We start from the raw sequence: 17,005 nt of genomic DNA, 5'->3' as shown, positions 1-17,005 counted from the left end.
AATGATTTTGTCATAAGGGATAAAAGATGGTTCCTTTTCATCCAATTTTAGTGGCATTAGCAACTCTTCCTGCTTTATTTTCTACTTTGTCAAAAGGCTTATCATTTCAAAATGTTTCTTTCAAAATAATGTGACTTTGAAAAGAGATTTCATTACAATCATAGAATCCTTGCAGTGTTAAAAACGCCCTTTGTACATGACTACCCAGGTTCTAGGAAAAGAGCTAAGGGGAATAATTGGATAGTACTCCAAGCTTGCACAACCAAAGTATGCTAAAAGTGTTGTAAGATTCTGTTTCTGGTATATCGCATCATGGAATTTAAGAGCAGGAGTAGGACACTTTGCCTCAAGCCAATTCTGCCATTCAATAAGATCATAAAGAAACTGGTGGTGTTAACTTCATATTCCTGTTTGTCTGTCCCATTGTCTCCTAAAAGCCTTTTGATTCCCTTATCTAATAAAAACTCACCTGATCTGGCCTTGAATAATTTCAACAACCCCAGCTTCCACTCTTTTTTTCTCTCTCTGCGAAAGTAAAGTCCACAGACTAATGTCCATCAGCAATTCCACTCATTTTCTATCTTTTAAAAGAGATCTCTGGGAGGTGACCTTTCTTTTTTAATCTTATCGTTTTAAGTTCTTTCAAGATCTTAAATTCCAAACAAATAATCTCTTTTTTTTTCCTAAACTCCAGTGGTTAAAGGACATACTTCATAAGGCAAACCCTTCATCCCAGGAATCGATCTTGAGTACCTTCTCTGCCCTGCTTCAGATGAAGTTGTACCCTCTTCCAAATAAGACCAAACTTTTACACCACAATCCAGATGTGATCACACCAAACTGTAATAAAATGTTCTTTATTCTTGTACTACATCCCCTTCCAATAAATGCCAACATTCCATATAGCTTCCCAGTCAGTTGCTGGACCTGCAGACAAACTATACTTCATGTACCAACCTACCAATATTCCTCTGTACCTGTAGGTGTGCAAGTTAAGTAGTTGTATCTGTTTTTTTTGCCAAAATGGGCAAGTTCCCACTTCTCACATTCTATTCTGTCTGCCATATTTTTCCATTTGCTTAATCTGTCTATATCCATTTGCAGACTATCCACCTTCTCTTGATGACTTGATTCCTTATTTACCTCGTCATCAGCAAAATTATATATGTTGATCTTTTCACCCAAATTATTAATAGATTTCAGAACGAAGGGTCACTGACTTGATGTGAACTCTGCTTCTATCTATTTACAGATGCTGCCAGAACTGCCATGTTTCTGCAACACTGTTTCATATTTTCAGCATCTGCACTTCTTTAGTTTTGTATCATGAATGATAAACTCATGATTAGTTGAGCCCTGTCACTTTCTGATCGACAAGACATTCCATTGTTGCACCTTTCAAACTGGAAAATAGCTCACTGATCCCTACTTTTTAGCTATCTTTGTTTTCCCAGTCTGTAATCTGTTCCAGTTGATCAACCCTTCACTATATCCATATTCCCCCAGTGGCTTTTTCTTGAGCATCCTGATTTTCAATCCATTCCTGTTTTTAAAAAGGTTGCTGTGGCTTTATGCTTGGGGTCAAGGCTCAAATTCTCATCTCCATCCAAGCTACCTTGTTTTCCCCTCATAATATTTAATAAAGCTGATGCCTTCAACAAAGCTTTTTGGCAATTTGCCCTAAAACCCCAGTGAACTTGATGTCACTTTGTTTTGTAGCACCCCTGTGTAGTGCCTTGGGATATTTTGTTAAATTGCATTTAATATCAGTGCTTGCAATACAATTTTTAGTTTAGAACCAGCCTTTTCCTCCGATATATCCTCTGGTTTGAAGGTGAATTGCTTCTACTCTGGATTAATGGGTTTGAGATGGCTGATGCATCCAAATGTGGTTTGCACACTATGTGCAATATGTAGGGCAGCTGGTGTTTTAGGGGTTTGGGAATGTCAGTTGTTTGGAAGCTTGTGCACTTTTGTGCTGTTCTGTGAATTGCTAAATTAGCCTTTTTTTTTGTTTTATTTTGCTTGGTCACAGCCTAGTGTTCCTTATGAATCAGTCACTACACCTGACCTTTTTCATGGATGCTTTGAGGGCATTTGAGACAGTGCCCCAACTGTATCCTGGGAGTCAGGTACTGTGACTGCATATGCAGATTTAGAGCAATAGTTTTGGGAGTCTGATATCAAGAAATGAAATGGTGTCAGTATTTTTAACTGTTTTGATTCATTGGGGCCTTGATACTAAGAATGTTGACTTGGGAGAGGATCCAGTAAGACCATAAGACATAAGAACAGAAATTAGGCCATTCAGTACATAGTCTGCTCTGCCATTTGATCATGGCTAAGTTTCTCAACCCCTCTTCTGTCTGTAACCCTTGGTCCCCTTGGCAATCAAGAACCTATCTATCTCCTTCTTAAATATGCTCAAACGTCCTGGCCTCTGTAGATTTACTACTCTGGCTGAAGTTTTTCCGTATCTCTGTTCTAAAAGGCCTTCCCTTTATTCTAAGGCTATGCCCTTGCATTCTAGTCTGTCCAACCAATGGAAATATTTTCCCAACATCTAGGCAAATCAGTATTCAGTAAGTTCCAATTAGATTCCAATTTGGGTGGCACGGTGGCTCAGTGGTTAACACTGCTGCCTCACAGCACCAGGGTTCCAGGTTCAAATCCAGCCTCTGGCAACTGTGTGGAATTTGCACATTCTCCCCGCATGTGCGTGGGTTTCCTTTGGGTGCTCCGGTTTCCTCCCACAGTCCAGAGATGTGCAGGTCAGGTGAATTAGCCATGCTAAATTGCCCATAGTGTTAGGTACATTAGTCAGAGGGAAGTGAGGCTGGGTGGGTTACACTTTGGAGGGTCGGTGTGGACTGGTTAGGCTGAAGGGCCTGTTTCCATACTGTAGGGAATGGAATGAAATGAAATCTTAAGTTTTTCATTCTTGAGGCCATTCTCATGAACCTCCCTTGAACAGTTTTTGGACTGCCTTTCTTGAAAGGCGCTGCTGATGGTACTCCTCTAAAACTGAAGTGCCTGCTGTGGGTTATCAAAATCTCTGAACTGCATAAAGGGTAGGGATTGCTGCTACCAGTAACCTATAACCTTCGTTTCAAGGTTGAAATGCTGTTCCACAAGTCGACGGATGAGCACATTGAAGGCATTGAATTTTCTTATCTGGTACAAACATCCTGTTCATTACATCAGGTCACTTTTATGCCTGACAATGTTATGACACTGCACCTTGTGTAACAAAAAACAGTATGGCCCCTTGCACCAATTCAAAATGCAACTGGTTGCAATTTACCATAGGTTTGAAGTTATATTCCATGCTTAAGCTAAATTAACTCCATGTGCATCTCTTCTGGGTATCTTCACTCACATTATAGAGTTAGGAGATGGGATAAGCAAAAAATGATGTAGAATCGTAAGATGAACACTTTTTTTTAAAATGAAGGAATTCTGCAAGGAGTCTCTCGGAGATTCCATGTCTGATTTGCTTTTTAAGCTTAATCTGAAGATTTAGGTCATGCAAGTTTGATTTAACAAAGAATGGATGTACTGTATTTTCTACTGTTAAAGGGTAAATAAAGCAAAATTAAATATTTAATCTCCCTCCTTGCCCTTGATACTGTATGATTTCTTGGATGCTATCAATGTAGGTCACAGGATGTTGATTAAAATATAGTTTGCACACTGCCAACAGAATTCTAAGGGAAGAATGCATCCATAATCCCTGCAACAGAAATATGATTTGTATATCCATTCTGTTTTGAAGGAAAATGTGCTGTGTATTTGCACTTTGATCTGTGTATTTGTCTAACAGTTTGAGGCCACTCCCACTGATTGCAGGCAGTTATGTTCTTGCGTTAATAGGCTGGCCATCTGTGCAGAGGATTACCAATGAAAGACTTAGATGCTGTAAGCAGATTTTCAGCATTTAATTTGGAGCTTGGTGTTCAAAAAGATAATTGAGTAGCGTGTAGTTTTAGCAGTGTAATTCCTATAACGAAATAAGTCTGGAGAGGAATTCTTCTTTTTGTTAGCTTTTAATTGTTCAGTCACTTTGAGAATAGTTTTAGTTGGAACTATGAAACTAGATTATTGCAATGCAAGTGTCATTGTTTTTAAAAAGATCGTCCTAATTTGATTATCACTCTGCTACTGTAACTGCTACTGATGAACTTTAAGTTCTTTGTGTGATAGACCATAAAATATAGGTGCAAAATTAGGTAATTTGGTTGATTTGAGTCTGCTCCGCCATTTAATTATTGCTGATTTTCATATTCTGCTGCCTTCTCCATAAACCATGCTCCCCTTGGTAATCAAGGACTTATCTATTTCTTAGTACACTCAGTAACTTGTCCTCCACTGCCTTCTGAGGCAATGCATTCCACCGATTCATTATCCTATGGCTGAAGAAATTCCTCCTCTATTCTATAGGGTTTCCTTTCACTCCCAAGGCTATGCCCTCATGTCCTAGTCTCACCTACCAGTGGGAACATCTTCTCCATATCCTACTCTCTATAGGCCTCTCCGTATTCTAAGTTTCAATGAGATCTCCACCATCCTCCTCCTTAGCTCTAAATACAGACAGGTCTTCAACCACTGCTTTTGTGACAAGCTTTTCATCCCCAGGATTAAGTCTTCTCTGGACCCCATCCAAGGCCAAAGTGGTGAAATTGAGGGTGGCAGATGCTGGAGATCAGAGTAGAGAATGTGTTGCTGGAAAAGCACAGCAGGTCAGGCAGCATCCAAGGAGCAGGAGAATCAACGTTTTGGGCAAAAGTCCTTCATTAGGGACGAGGCTGGGAGCCTCTAGGGTGGAGAGATAAATAAGAGGGGGTGGGGCTAAGGAGGAGGTAGCTAAGAGTGAGAGACTCCGATCTTTGTAGAGAGAGGAGGAAAACTTCTTCAGCTCAGCACTACCCTCATAACCTATCCAACGTGTCCATTTTCCTTCCTACCTATCTACTTCACCCTCCCCTCTGACCTATCGCCATTACTTCCGCCTCCATCTACCTTCTGAGCACTCCGCTATCTTTCCTCCCCACCTCCCTCCCTTTCATCTCTCCAAACACCAAACTGCACTAACCTTATTTCCCTGAACTTGGTCCATAGCCTGCTATGCCCTCTTAAGTATTCGTCCATGTGTTGCAAGAATACTGCCTCCACCTTCTTGGGCAACACATTCAATATTTTTATTACGTTCTAGATGAAATTGCATACCCCTCACCTTAATCAAAGGTCCTGTGTTCTTCGACATGTCTGCCATTGGGAAATGATTCTCATAATCTGTCTTTGCCTCTCATTGTCTTGTATACCTCAGTCCGGTCCCCCTCAGCCTCTTCTGTTTCAAGAGAAACAAACTCTCCTATCTGATCTCCCATTGTAACTGAGAATTTTCATCCTAGGTAATCTAGTGAATCTGCTCTGCACTCTTTCTAGTTCAGTTGTGTCCTTCCATAGCCTGACCAATGATCTATGAAGTTGTAACAAGATTTCATTGCACTGATATTCTACACCTCCAGTGACTGAGGGCAGTAGCTTCAGGGATCTATGGACTTCTACATAAAATGTCCTTTTTGTTCCTTAGTACTCCTTAGGGACTTAGCATTTATTGCATAATCCTTCCCTTATTAGACCTCCCAAAATGTATTCCCTCACACCTATTGGAATTAAATTCCATCTGCCATTTCTCTGCCCAATGTATCATGAGGCCATCCTCTTCACCACCTATAACACCATTGTTGTGCCATGTGCAAACCTACTAATTATACCTCTAAATCACATCCAAGTCATTAATGTACAAAACATACAATCCCTGTGGTTCTGAATTTTAAACTTCCGTGTTCTCATTTGTGCAGTTAAGCAACGAAGAGGTTAAAAACCATCAATCTAGTCGGATATTTGTGCAAATATCCAAGGGCAAAGGTTAATCCAACAGACGTGAAGAGCTATAAAAAGCATAGAGGGATACAAGGAAAGCAATGGCCTCAAATGCTTTATGAAAAATACTTTTCTATGAATGTGAAAGCTTGAAGCAGAGTTGTATCACTTTGTGTTTGTGAGAGAGATTCTGAAACTTAACAGTATTGTGAGGATTCACAAGTCTCTCTGATAGCAAGAAGGCTGTTTGCAACCACTTACATGGGTAATTAGGTATAGACATTGAATAATGGCCTAGCCAGTTCACATGCTATGGAAGAAGATAGGCTCTTACAACAGTGTTTTCTCAACCTATTGTGAATTACATGCAAGTTACATAAGTGAAAACCCATATACAAAGCATTTTATTTTAGTGGTGGACGAGATGAGCTTAATTAAAGGAAATTAATAAATTTAATTGTCATGTGGACTTCTATATAATTCATTTTGAGATGGTTCTGAAAAATTACTTGCAAAGTAGAAGCGCATGTTGGCATTCCTGCCGACTAGTTTGAAGTGTTGAGTTTTCATAATCTGTATTAACAAAATCAGCACACTTGCAATCCAAATTTTAAGATCAGTAAGTTTTTGTTAAGTAAGAGACCTTGGAGTGCAGGTTCATAGCTCCTTTGAAAGTGGAGTTGCAGGTAGATAGGATAGTGAAGGCGTCGTTTGGTATGCTTTCCTTTATTGGTCAGAGTATTGAGTATAGGAGTTGGGAGGTCATGTTGCAGCTGTACAGGACATTGGTTAGGTCACTTTTGGAATATTGCGTGCAATTCTGGTCTCCTTCCTATCAGAAAGATGTTGTGAAACTTGTAAATCTTTTCTGAACCCTTTCAAGGATGTTGCTAGGATTGGAGGATTTAAGCTATAGGGAGAGGCTGAACAGGCTGGGGCTGTTTTCCCTGGAGCATCTGAGGCTGAGGGGTGACCTTGTAGAGGTTTTCTCTGGGGTTGGGGAATCCAGAACTAGAGGGCATAGGGTGAGGGGGAAAGATATGAGACGTATGGGGCAACGTTTTCACACAGAGGGTGGTACGTGTATGGAATGAGCTGCCAGAGGATGTGGTGGTGGTGGCTGGTACCATTGCAACATTTTAAGAGGCACTTGGATGGGTATATGAATAGGAAGGGTTTGGAGGGATATGGGCCAGATGCTGGCAGGTGGGACTAGATTATGTTGGGATATCTGGTCGGCATGGACAGGTTGGACCGAAGGGTCTGTATCCATGCTGTACATCTTTATGACTCTGACTCTAGAAAGCATTGCTTACTTAACGTTTTTTGACCATCCCTAATTGCTCTGCAAAAAGTACTGGTGAGCTGCCTTAGAATATTGCAGTCTTGAGGGAGGGATGCACTCTTGCTGTTAAGAATGGCAAGATTTTGACCCAGTGACACTGAAGGAATAGTGATGTGGTTCCAATTCAGAATGGCAATGGTTTAGAAAGGAACTTGCAATGGTGGTGGTCTTGTGTCTGCTGCCACTGCTCTTTTATGGTGCTAGAGATTAGGAAGAGGCTTTGTGAATTCTAATTACCTGAAGCTTTAAATACATACATGCAAACTGTGTAGTGATCAGTTCTAACATCTTCTCCACAAAAGGTGTCCCAAGCTAACTGGCACTTGGTTTTCTGCTTTTTTGTCTCTCCTCCCTCTGAATAGAGCTATCTGGCTACAAATTGGCTACTTATTCAGTCTGGAATTTTTCCTGAGTCTTATGAATTTTGGAAAGTTCACAACAGTGCTTCTACCACATTTTCATTTCATAGGGCCTTGGGATAAATTGTATCAATTTGCTTAATACCACTTCCCTCGTGATTGTAGTTTCACTGATGCCTTGTCTCCCTTTGACCTTAGTTACAGGTATTACTGGAAGATTAATTTTTATCCGCGATACTGAAGACAAGCAAAATTTATTCCGTTCATCTGCCATTCCTTACCTACTATTAACACTGGTCATCTAGAGAAAGAGGCAACAATACTAACTTTACATATTCTTTCCTTTTTAAATTCCTGTAGAAACACTCTTATCTTTTTTTTAACATGTCTAGTTCACTCGACTCGCCATTCTCTCTCATTCCGTCTCATTCTTTATGGTCTGTTTGGATTTCTAAAAAGCATTCAGTAAGATTCTGTGGTGGTCAACTGAGCATTGTATAGTGAGACTCAGGAAATTTGTAGTATGGTCATCTGTGGCATTGGCAAGAGGACAATAACACTGAGAATTTGCACTGTTTATTGAACGTTTTTACTTAGCTGCTATTGCTAGCTATTTTAATTTCTGCTAGTCTCTGCTGGCATGCCAATCAACAGTGTTTGTATAACCTTCTGCTGGCTATGCAATCGTCAACTTGAGACATTTGCTTGATGGAATTGGCATGCTCCAGGCTCCGAGTTGGAGACCTTGTCCTACAGAAATGCTGAAGATACTTCAGGGCAACATTGCCTCTAAATTTTTCTTTACTGTACCAACCTTTGACATCCATGTGCAGCAGCAGCTTCTGGAAACTGTAGGCACTCCAGGACTGTGCAGAGTCTCCCACTGGCCATCTATATTAGAGGGAATATAGTGTCTGAGGCCTGAAGGCTCAGCCTTTTTCTCCTGCCTGGCATACGTCATTGAGGTCTCAATACCATAGAGGAGTGCATAGGTAGGGAAGACTAGCTAGACTTAGTTCAGTCAGGTTGCTGCTGTTCCACATTCTTACTCTGCTTTGATGTAACAGCTACAATTGTGGATCCTACATGCATAAAACTGTCAACAACGTCCAGTATTGTTTCATTCATTCTGATATTTGTAGACTGACAACATCCTGAACCATGACCTTTGTCTTCCTTTTTGCTGATGCTCAAACTAAACTATTTGGGGGTGTGCAAGTGTCTCTTTCAGTGAAGGTGTTTCTTGGAATGGATTGCTTGTATGGCTTAGTCAGTGGAAAAGAAACAGTGCAGCTTTGGCATACGTTTTTTTTGTCTCTGGCAAACAAGGTCAAACCACTGATCTACTTTTTTGGTATGTAAGTAGACCTACTCCCTTAATTAACTTAAAGACATGTAACAGCAGACAAATAGAAGAACATGTCTGTGTTTGTGCCAGAATATGACCCTTTCTGCTATCACTGCAGAACTAGAATTTTGATCTTGATCAATGAGCTCATTCAACACCACCTCCATGGAGAGGAGATCATTTTTGAGGTGTGCATGAATTGAATTCTGTCTTGACTATCAGTGATAGCATTTAATTGGATATAATTTCTTTAAGACTAAAACTAAGTTTATTCAACAATTCTAAGCCAAATTTAACACTCCTCAAACAACCTATTTGTTTAGTTAATTATTCTAATGATGTAAAATCAAAATGGTGCTTTGTGTTATTTTAACAGATATGAATTCACTGTCACAGAAGGCTGTGATGGCCAGGTCATTCAATATGTTTAAAATAGGTTCTTGATTGTAAAGGGGATCCAGGAGAGAAAGCAGGAGAATGGTTTCGTGAAACCAATCAGCCATGATTGAATAGTGCAACAGACTAACCGACTCAGTGGGCTGAATGGCCTGCTCCTCTGTCTTGCGGTAGTATTGTAGTGGCTCCAGCTTTTTACTTGACAATAGTTTTCAGCGGTAAATCAGTCCCTGCCAAAGTCCATAAACCCAATTAATGTTGTAATATAGACCTAACTAACTGATAGAAGTGAACGTGTTGAAATGGTTGTGTTAAGGGAAGCAATCAATGTTTGTTCTTGGCAACAATTTAGGTCTGTCAAAGTCATCTGATTCGCTCATCTTATTAAGAGGTCAGCAAGCTAGCTGCAGAACATCCAAGCTGCAATCATTATCCAATTTGAGACTTATAAAATGTCAAGAAGAAATCTGAAGCTGAATATTCATGAATTAACCAGGCTCACTGGCTATATTGTAATTAACTTCAGTAATCTTCGCAAATAACTAAGTTCTTTTCACAGTCTGCTTATTTCTGGTGATTTTGAGGGTTTTTAAAATTAAATTGTTGAAGTTTTATTTAGTTTGTTTAGGGTTGCATGGTGGCTCAGTGGCTAGCACTGTTGTCTGTGTTAGGGAACTGGCTTTGATCTAGCCTCTGGCGACTGTCTGTGTGAAATTTGCCCATTCTCCCCGTGTCTAATGTGGGTTTCCTCCACAGTCCAGAAATGTGCAGGTTAGGTGAATTGGCCATGCTAAGTTGCCTGTAGTGTTCAGGGATGTGTGGATTAGGTGCATTAGCTTGGGGAAGTGTAGAGTAATAGGGTAGGGAAATGGGTCTGGGTGGGATACTCTTCGGAGGGTCGGTGTGGACTTGTTGGGCCAAAGGGTCTGTTTCCACACTGTAGGGATTCTAATTCTACATTACCTCAACTGCCTGGAAGAACAGGATTGGAGGTGCAAGGCAGAGCAGCCTGCAAGCATCCCTCCAAGGTGAGCACCATCCTATATAGTTGGGTCACAAATCCTGGAAGGCACCACCACAAGTGTAGGCCACTTGCTCCTTTTTTCTTTCGGTATCAAAGCAGGGTCAGTCGGTCAGTCACTATTTTAATTTCAAGTCTCTGTCCTTCATAACCTTCACTTATTTTGTGTATTAATTTTTCAGTCTTATTCTCAAACCCTATCCTCTGTTTCTAGTCTCTCCCATATGAAGCAACAAATTATAGAATCATTAGTATTATACAGCACAGAAACAAACACTTTCCTGCAAAGCATCCGTGCCAACCAGATATCTAAACTGATCTAGTCCCATTTGCCAGCATTTGGCCCATATCCCTCTCAACCCTTCCTATTCATGTACCCATCAGGTGCCCTTTTTTTAAATGTAATTTTACCAGCCTCTATCTTCCTGTCATAGGTCATTCTATACACACTACCCTCTCAAAAATGTTGCCCCTTCAGTCTCTTTTTTTTTTAAAATCTTTTCTGACCTCTCCTTAAACCTTTACCCTCTGGTTTTGGACTCTCCTACTCTGGAGAAAAGACCTTGGCGGTTTGCCTTTTCCATGCCCCTCATGATTTTAAAAAAATCTATATAAGGTCACCCCTCCGCCTCCTTTTGTTCCAGGGTTTTAAAAAAACTGCAGCATATTTAGTGTCCACCTAGAGCTCAAACCTTTCAATTCTGGCACCATCTTTGTAAGTTGTTTCTGCACCCTTGCAAGTTTTGCAACATCCTTCCTATAGCCGGGAGACCAGAACTGAAGGGAGTATCCCAAAAGTGGCCTCACCAATGTCCTCTGCCTGCAATATGCCATCCCAACTTTTATACTCCATGCACTATCCAACAAAGGCAAGTGTGACAAATGCTGCCTTCACCACTCTGCCTGTCTCTGACTCCACTTTCAAAGAACTATGCACTCTCATCGCGGGATCTTTGTTCAACAACATTCCCAGGTCCCTACCATTTAAGTGTATATATCCTGTTCTGATTTGTCTTATCAAAATACAACACCTCACCTCCACCTAAATTTATACTCCATTTGCCACTCCTCAGTCCATTGGCCCATCTGATCAAGGTAATATTGTACTTTTGAGGTAACCTTTGCTATCCTCTGTGCCACCAATTTTGGTGTTACCAGCTGTTTTTTTTTTGCATCCAAATCACTTATATAAATGACACAAATCCAGTGGACCTTGTGACACACCACCAATCACAAGCCTCCAGTCTGAAAAATAACTCGCCCCCACTACCCTGTCTCCTACCTTCAAGCCAATTTTATATCGAGTTGCCTTGTTAGAGTCAGAATCATAGATGTACAGCATGGAAACAGAGTCTTTGTCCAACTCGTCCATGCCGACCAGATACCCCAACCTGATGTGCCTTTCCAAAATGCAGCACCTGGCATTTATCTAAATTAAATTTCATCTGCCATTCCTCAGCCCACTGGCCCATCTGATCAAGAACCTGTTGTACTTTGAGGTAACCTCCTTCACTGTCTACTGCACCTCCTGTCCCTTAGGGTTTCCTCCAACCTGCCCACCGCAGATCTCTAGCTCACTGGTCTATATTTCCATGGATTGTCCTTCCCACTTTAAATAGTGACACCACATTAGCCTTTCCTGCTGGATTCCATGTGCAAACTTACTAACTATACCTCCTATGTTCACCTCCAAATCATTGATATAAGTGACAAACCGTAGAGGACCCAGCACTGATCCTTATGGCACTCCACGAGTCACAGGCCTCCAGTCTGAACAGCAACCCTCTTTCCCCCACCCTCTGTCTTCCACCTTTTGAGCTAGTTCTGTATCCAAATGGCTAGTTCTCCCTTTATTTCATGAGATCTAACCTTGCTAACCAGTCTCCCATGGGAACCTTGTCGAATGCCTTACTGAAGTCCATCTAGATCCCATCTACTGCTCTGCCCTCATCAATTTTTTTTTACTTCAAAAACTCAATCAAGTTTGTGAGACATGATTTCCCACGCACAAAGCCATGTTGTTGACTATCCCTAATCATTCCTTGCCTTTCAAATCCCTTGGGGTTTCCTCCAACCTGTCTCCCACAGATATCCGACTCACTGGTCTCTAGTTCCATGGATTGTCCTTCCCACTTTAAATAGTGGCACCACTTTCGCCTTTCCTGCTGGATTCCATGTGAATCTGGCCTACCATGCAGAATCTTGTTAAACACCTTACTGAAGTCCACATAGACAACCTCCACCACTCTTATCTTTATCGATCCTCTTTGTTACTACTTCAAAACAACTCAACAAGTAAGTATTTCCCATACTCCAATCCTTATCAGATTTTGCTTTTCCAAATGTATGTGAATAGTGTTCCTCAGAATCCCCTCCCAACAATTTAACTATCACTAAGTCTGGCTCACCAGTTGATTGTTCCATGGCAATTCCTTACTACTTTTCTTAGCCAACCGTCCGCCTTCTGGCGCATTACCCGTGACTTGATGCGAACTTATCCCTGCATCTTCTTCCCTAGCTTCCCACAAAGGTCTGGGAACACCTGATCAGATCCTAGGAATTTATGTGCCTTTATCTGATTTAATGTCTAGCACCACCATTTTTGTGAAATGGACATTTTCAAGATCTGGAACGTAGAACAGTACAGACCCTTCAGTCCTTGATGTTGTGCTAACCTTTTATCCGACTCTAAGATCAATCTAACCTACATACCTTACGTTTTACTATCAACCATGTGCCTATCCAAAAGTTGCTTAAATGTCCCTAATGTATCTGATTCTACTACCATAGCTGGTAATGCATTCTGTGCACCCATCATTCTGTGTAAAGAACCAACCTCTGACATCTCCCCGATCCTTCCTCCAATCACCTTTAAAATTATGCTCCCTTGTGATAGTCTCTTCTGCTCTGGGAAAAAAAGTCTGACTTTTCACTATCTATGCCCCTCATCTTGTACACCTTTTATCCAGTCACCCCTCATCCCTCTCATTCCAATGAGAAAAGCCCTAGCTTCCTCAGCCTTTCTTAAGACATGCCCTCCAGTCCAGGCAGCGTCCTGGTAAATCTCCTCTGCACCCTCTCTAAAGCTTCCACATCCTTTTTCTATAAATGAGGCAACTAGAACAGAACACAATATTTCAAGTGTAGTCTAACCAAGGCTCTGTAGAGCTGCAGCATAACCTCACTGCTCTTAAACGCAATTACCCTACTAACAGAAGTCAACACCTCAAATCTTAACAATCGTATCAACTTGGATGGCAACTTTGAGGGATCTATGGACATGGACCCCAAGAGCGCTCTCCTCGTCCACAATGCCAAGAATCTTGCCTTTAAGCCTGTAGTCTGCATTCAAATGCAGCCTTCCAAAATGAATTCCTTCACGTTTGTACATGTTGAACTCCATCTGCCATTTATCAGCCCGGCTCTACATCCTGTCAATGTCTTGTTGTAACCTACAGCAGCCCTCCACACTATCCACCACTCCTCCAACTTTTGTGCCATCTACCCTTCCACTTCCTCATCCAAGTCACTTATAAAACTCACTAAAGAGCAGAGGTCCCAAACGGGTCCCTGTGGAACATCGCTGTTCATATGCTGTTCAACAATAATGTTCATCTACTACCACCATCCTCTGTCTTCTATGGACCAGACGGCCAAATTTCCCTGTATCCTATGTCTCCTTGTTTTCTGAACGAGTCTACCTTGGGGAACCTTACTAAAATCCATATATACCACATCTACTGCTCTACCTTCATCGATGTGTGTTTTTTTTTTTGTCACCTCCTCGATATTCAAATAGGCTTCAGGCATGACCTGCCCCTGAAAGCCATGCGGACTGCCTCTAATCAAACTATGGTTTTCCTAGTAATCATAAATCCTATCTCAGAATCTTCTCCAATAATTTTCCCACCACATAAGTCTGACTGGTCTGTAATTCCCAAGATTATCCCTATTCCCTTTTCTTGAACAGAGGAATAACAACATTTGCCACCCTCCTATCATCTGGTACTCATCCAGTAGACAGTGAGGGTGCAAAGATCATCGCTAAAGGTGCAGCAATCTCTTCCCTTGCTTCCTGTTGCAACCTTGGGCATATCCCTTCTGGCCCAGGGGATTTATCTGTCCTTATGTTTTTCACAATTTTCAGGACATCCTCCTTCATAATCTCAACCTGTTTGAGCACATCAACCCATTTCCCGCTGACCTCCCAAATGGCACTGCCCCTCTCACTAGTGAACACTGAAGCAAAGTAGTCATTCAGGACCATATTATTTATTTCCCCACATTCTTGAACTTCCATGTCCTCCTCCACAGTAAGTGCTACTCTAGGATTCCCTCTGGTTCTTCTTTCAATAAGATCACTCCTCATTCTCAACACCAATGGTGTTAAGATTGTGTATCTTGATAAGTTTTTTTTTGATTGTGGACTGAAGTGGCAAAAGGACACTTTAAAAAAACAACCAGGATTGTGGAAGGAATTGTTGCACTTTCTAACTGCAAGCTACCAACATTTATTATAAATACAATTTTATAGCCTGAAGGAAGCCAGTTTATTTTTCTTCAACAGTTGCTGTAGCTTTTGACCAATGAGTCAGACTTTATAATTTAGAATAATCACTCAGTGCCACAAGGAAATGGAACATACCTGGAGAGGTTCAATAGCATGTCGCAACGAGTAAAGGATCATCTTGGCAAACCCTGTGGTCAGGAGCCATTGAGGTGCCTTCTCAGGTTTCTTCTGCTCATCGCCTATTACAGTAACGTTTTCTGTGTTCAATGTTTGTTTGTTTTGGGGTTAGTTTTAACCAGTAATTGAATCAGCAGTTTGTTTGCTTGTAGATAGAATAATTTTCATTTATAATAAATACTAATTAAGTACAAAAACCTGATCCTGTTTTAAATTGGGTAAAAAATGAGGTCTGCAGATGCTGGAGATCACAGCTGCAAATGTGTTGCTGGTCAAAGCACAGCAGGCCAGGCAGCATCTCAGGAATAGAGAATTCGACGTTTTGAGCATAAGCCCTAAGTAAATCTGGATGTGTTGCAAAATTTGCCTCTAATCTTGAACCTTTGTGACAACTCCAGGAATAGTGAAGTTTGATTTCCAGCATGCTCCTGCACTGAGGTGTGACGGGGTGTAAGTCCAAACTGTGCAGCCCTTAGAGAAACTCTGGAATCTGAAATCCACTTGACTTGACATTTAAGACAACTCAGCTGCTCTGTATTTTTTCTCTATTCTGGAAGTTGATCACCTGAAATGCTCAGCAACACCCTGTAGCAAGGGTAGGGTAGTATTGGTTAATTTTATTTCATAAAGGTGTAATATTAATCAATATTAGGTGATAGCCTTTCCATATGAAAATATATCTATCTACCCTCTCAGCTCCCTTAGATCTTTTGACTCAAGCTCACAGATCAGCTCCCAGTTACATTAACAGGAATCCCACTGCAATGTTTGGATGCTTATCACTAGATTCAGGAGATTGGGGTGATTCAGAGAGGAATAACTTCCTGGAGATTGAAATTGGAGAGGCCTCCAAAATGGCCATTTTTAAAACGATTGGGTTTCCTCAAGCATAAAAAAAATTACCTCCCTGTCATTAAAAGGCAGAGTGGCATGAGGCACTGAAGTGGTCCAAGGGCTGCACAAGGAGGACCACTCAGTGAAATGTTTCAGATCTGTCAGGTAGCTTCAAATAGGGGAAGACCACCTGCTGGGTTCCACACTGCCCAGTCTTTAAACCTAAAGCTATAAACTGTTGGCTTTAAACTCTTCTCGTGTGAAGTGCTGCTTTGATGTTTCTTCCGGTATTTATATTGGTTTGTTCTTGCCGCTTCCGGGTGTCAGTTTCAGCTGCAGTGATTTGTATGTGGGGTCCAGGTCAATGTGTCTGTTGATGGAGTTTGGGGATGAATGCCATGCTTCTAGGAATTCTCTGGCTGTTCTCTGTCTGGCTTGTCCTATGATAGTGGTGTTTTCCCAGTCAAATTTGTGTTGCTGGTTGTCTGAGTGTATGGCTACTAGAGATAGCTGGTCGTGTCGTTTTGTGGCTAGCTGATGTTCATGGATGCGGATTGTTAGCTGTCTTCCTGTTTGTCCTATATAGTGTTTTGTGCAGTCCTTGCATGGTATTTTGTAAACTACGTTAGTTTGGCTCATGCTGGGTATTGGGTCCTTTGTTCTAGTGAGTTGTTGTCTGAGCGTGGATGTTGGCTTGTGTGCTGTTATGAGTCCTAAGGGTCGCAGTAGTCTGGCTGTCAGTTCTGAGACGCTCCTGACGTATGGTAGAGTGGCTAGTCCTTTTGGTTGTGGCATGTCCTCGTTCCGTGGTCTATCTCTTAGGCATCTGGTGATAAAGTTGCGTGGGTATCCGTTTTTGGCGAATACCTTGTATAGATGTTCCTCTTCCTCTTTTCGCAGTTCTGGTGTACTGCAGTGTGTTGTGGCCCTTTTTTGAAGTGTGTCCTGATGCAGCTTCGTTTGTGTGTGTTGGGGTGGTTACTTTCATAGTTTAAGACTTGGTCTGTGTGTGTTGGTTTCCTGTGTACCCTTGTGGTGAATTCTCCGTTGGGTGTTCTCTCTACTAACACGACCAGCTATCTCTAGTAGCCATACACTCAGACAACCAGCAACACGAATTTGACTGGGA

General features: G+C 41.4%; 1 protein-coding gene across 4 annotated transcripts in view; it reads left to right on the top strand.

Moving 5' to 3' along the window:
• Positions 1-17,005, top strand: part of ssx2ipa (synovial sarcoma, X breakpoint 2 interacting protein a) — a 60,543-nt gene that overhangs the window by 14,457 nt on the left and 29,081 nt on the right. The window lies entirely within an intron of this gene.

This window comes from Hemiscyllium ocellatum, chromosome 9 (assembly GCF_020745735.1).
Source record: "Hemiscyllium ocellatum isolate sHemOce1 chromosome 9, sHemOce1.pat.X.cur, whole genome shotgun sequence".
Lineage (NCBI taxonomy): Eukaryota > Metazoa > Chordata > Chondrichthyes > Orectolobiformes > Hemiscylliidae > Hemiscyllium > Hemiscyllium ocellatum.
This window is presented reverse-complemented; position numbering and strand designations above follow the sequence as displayed.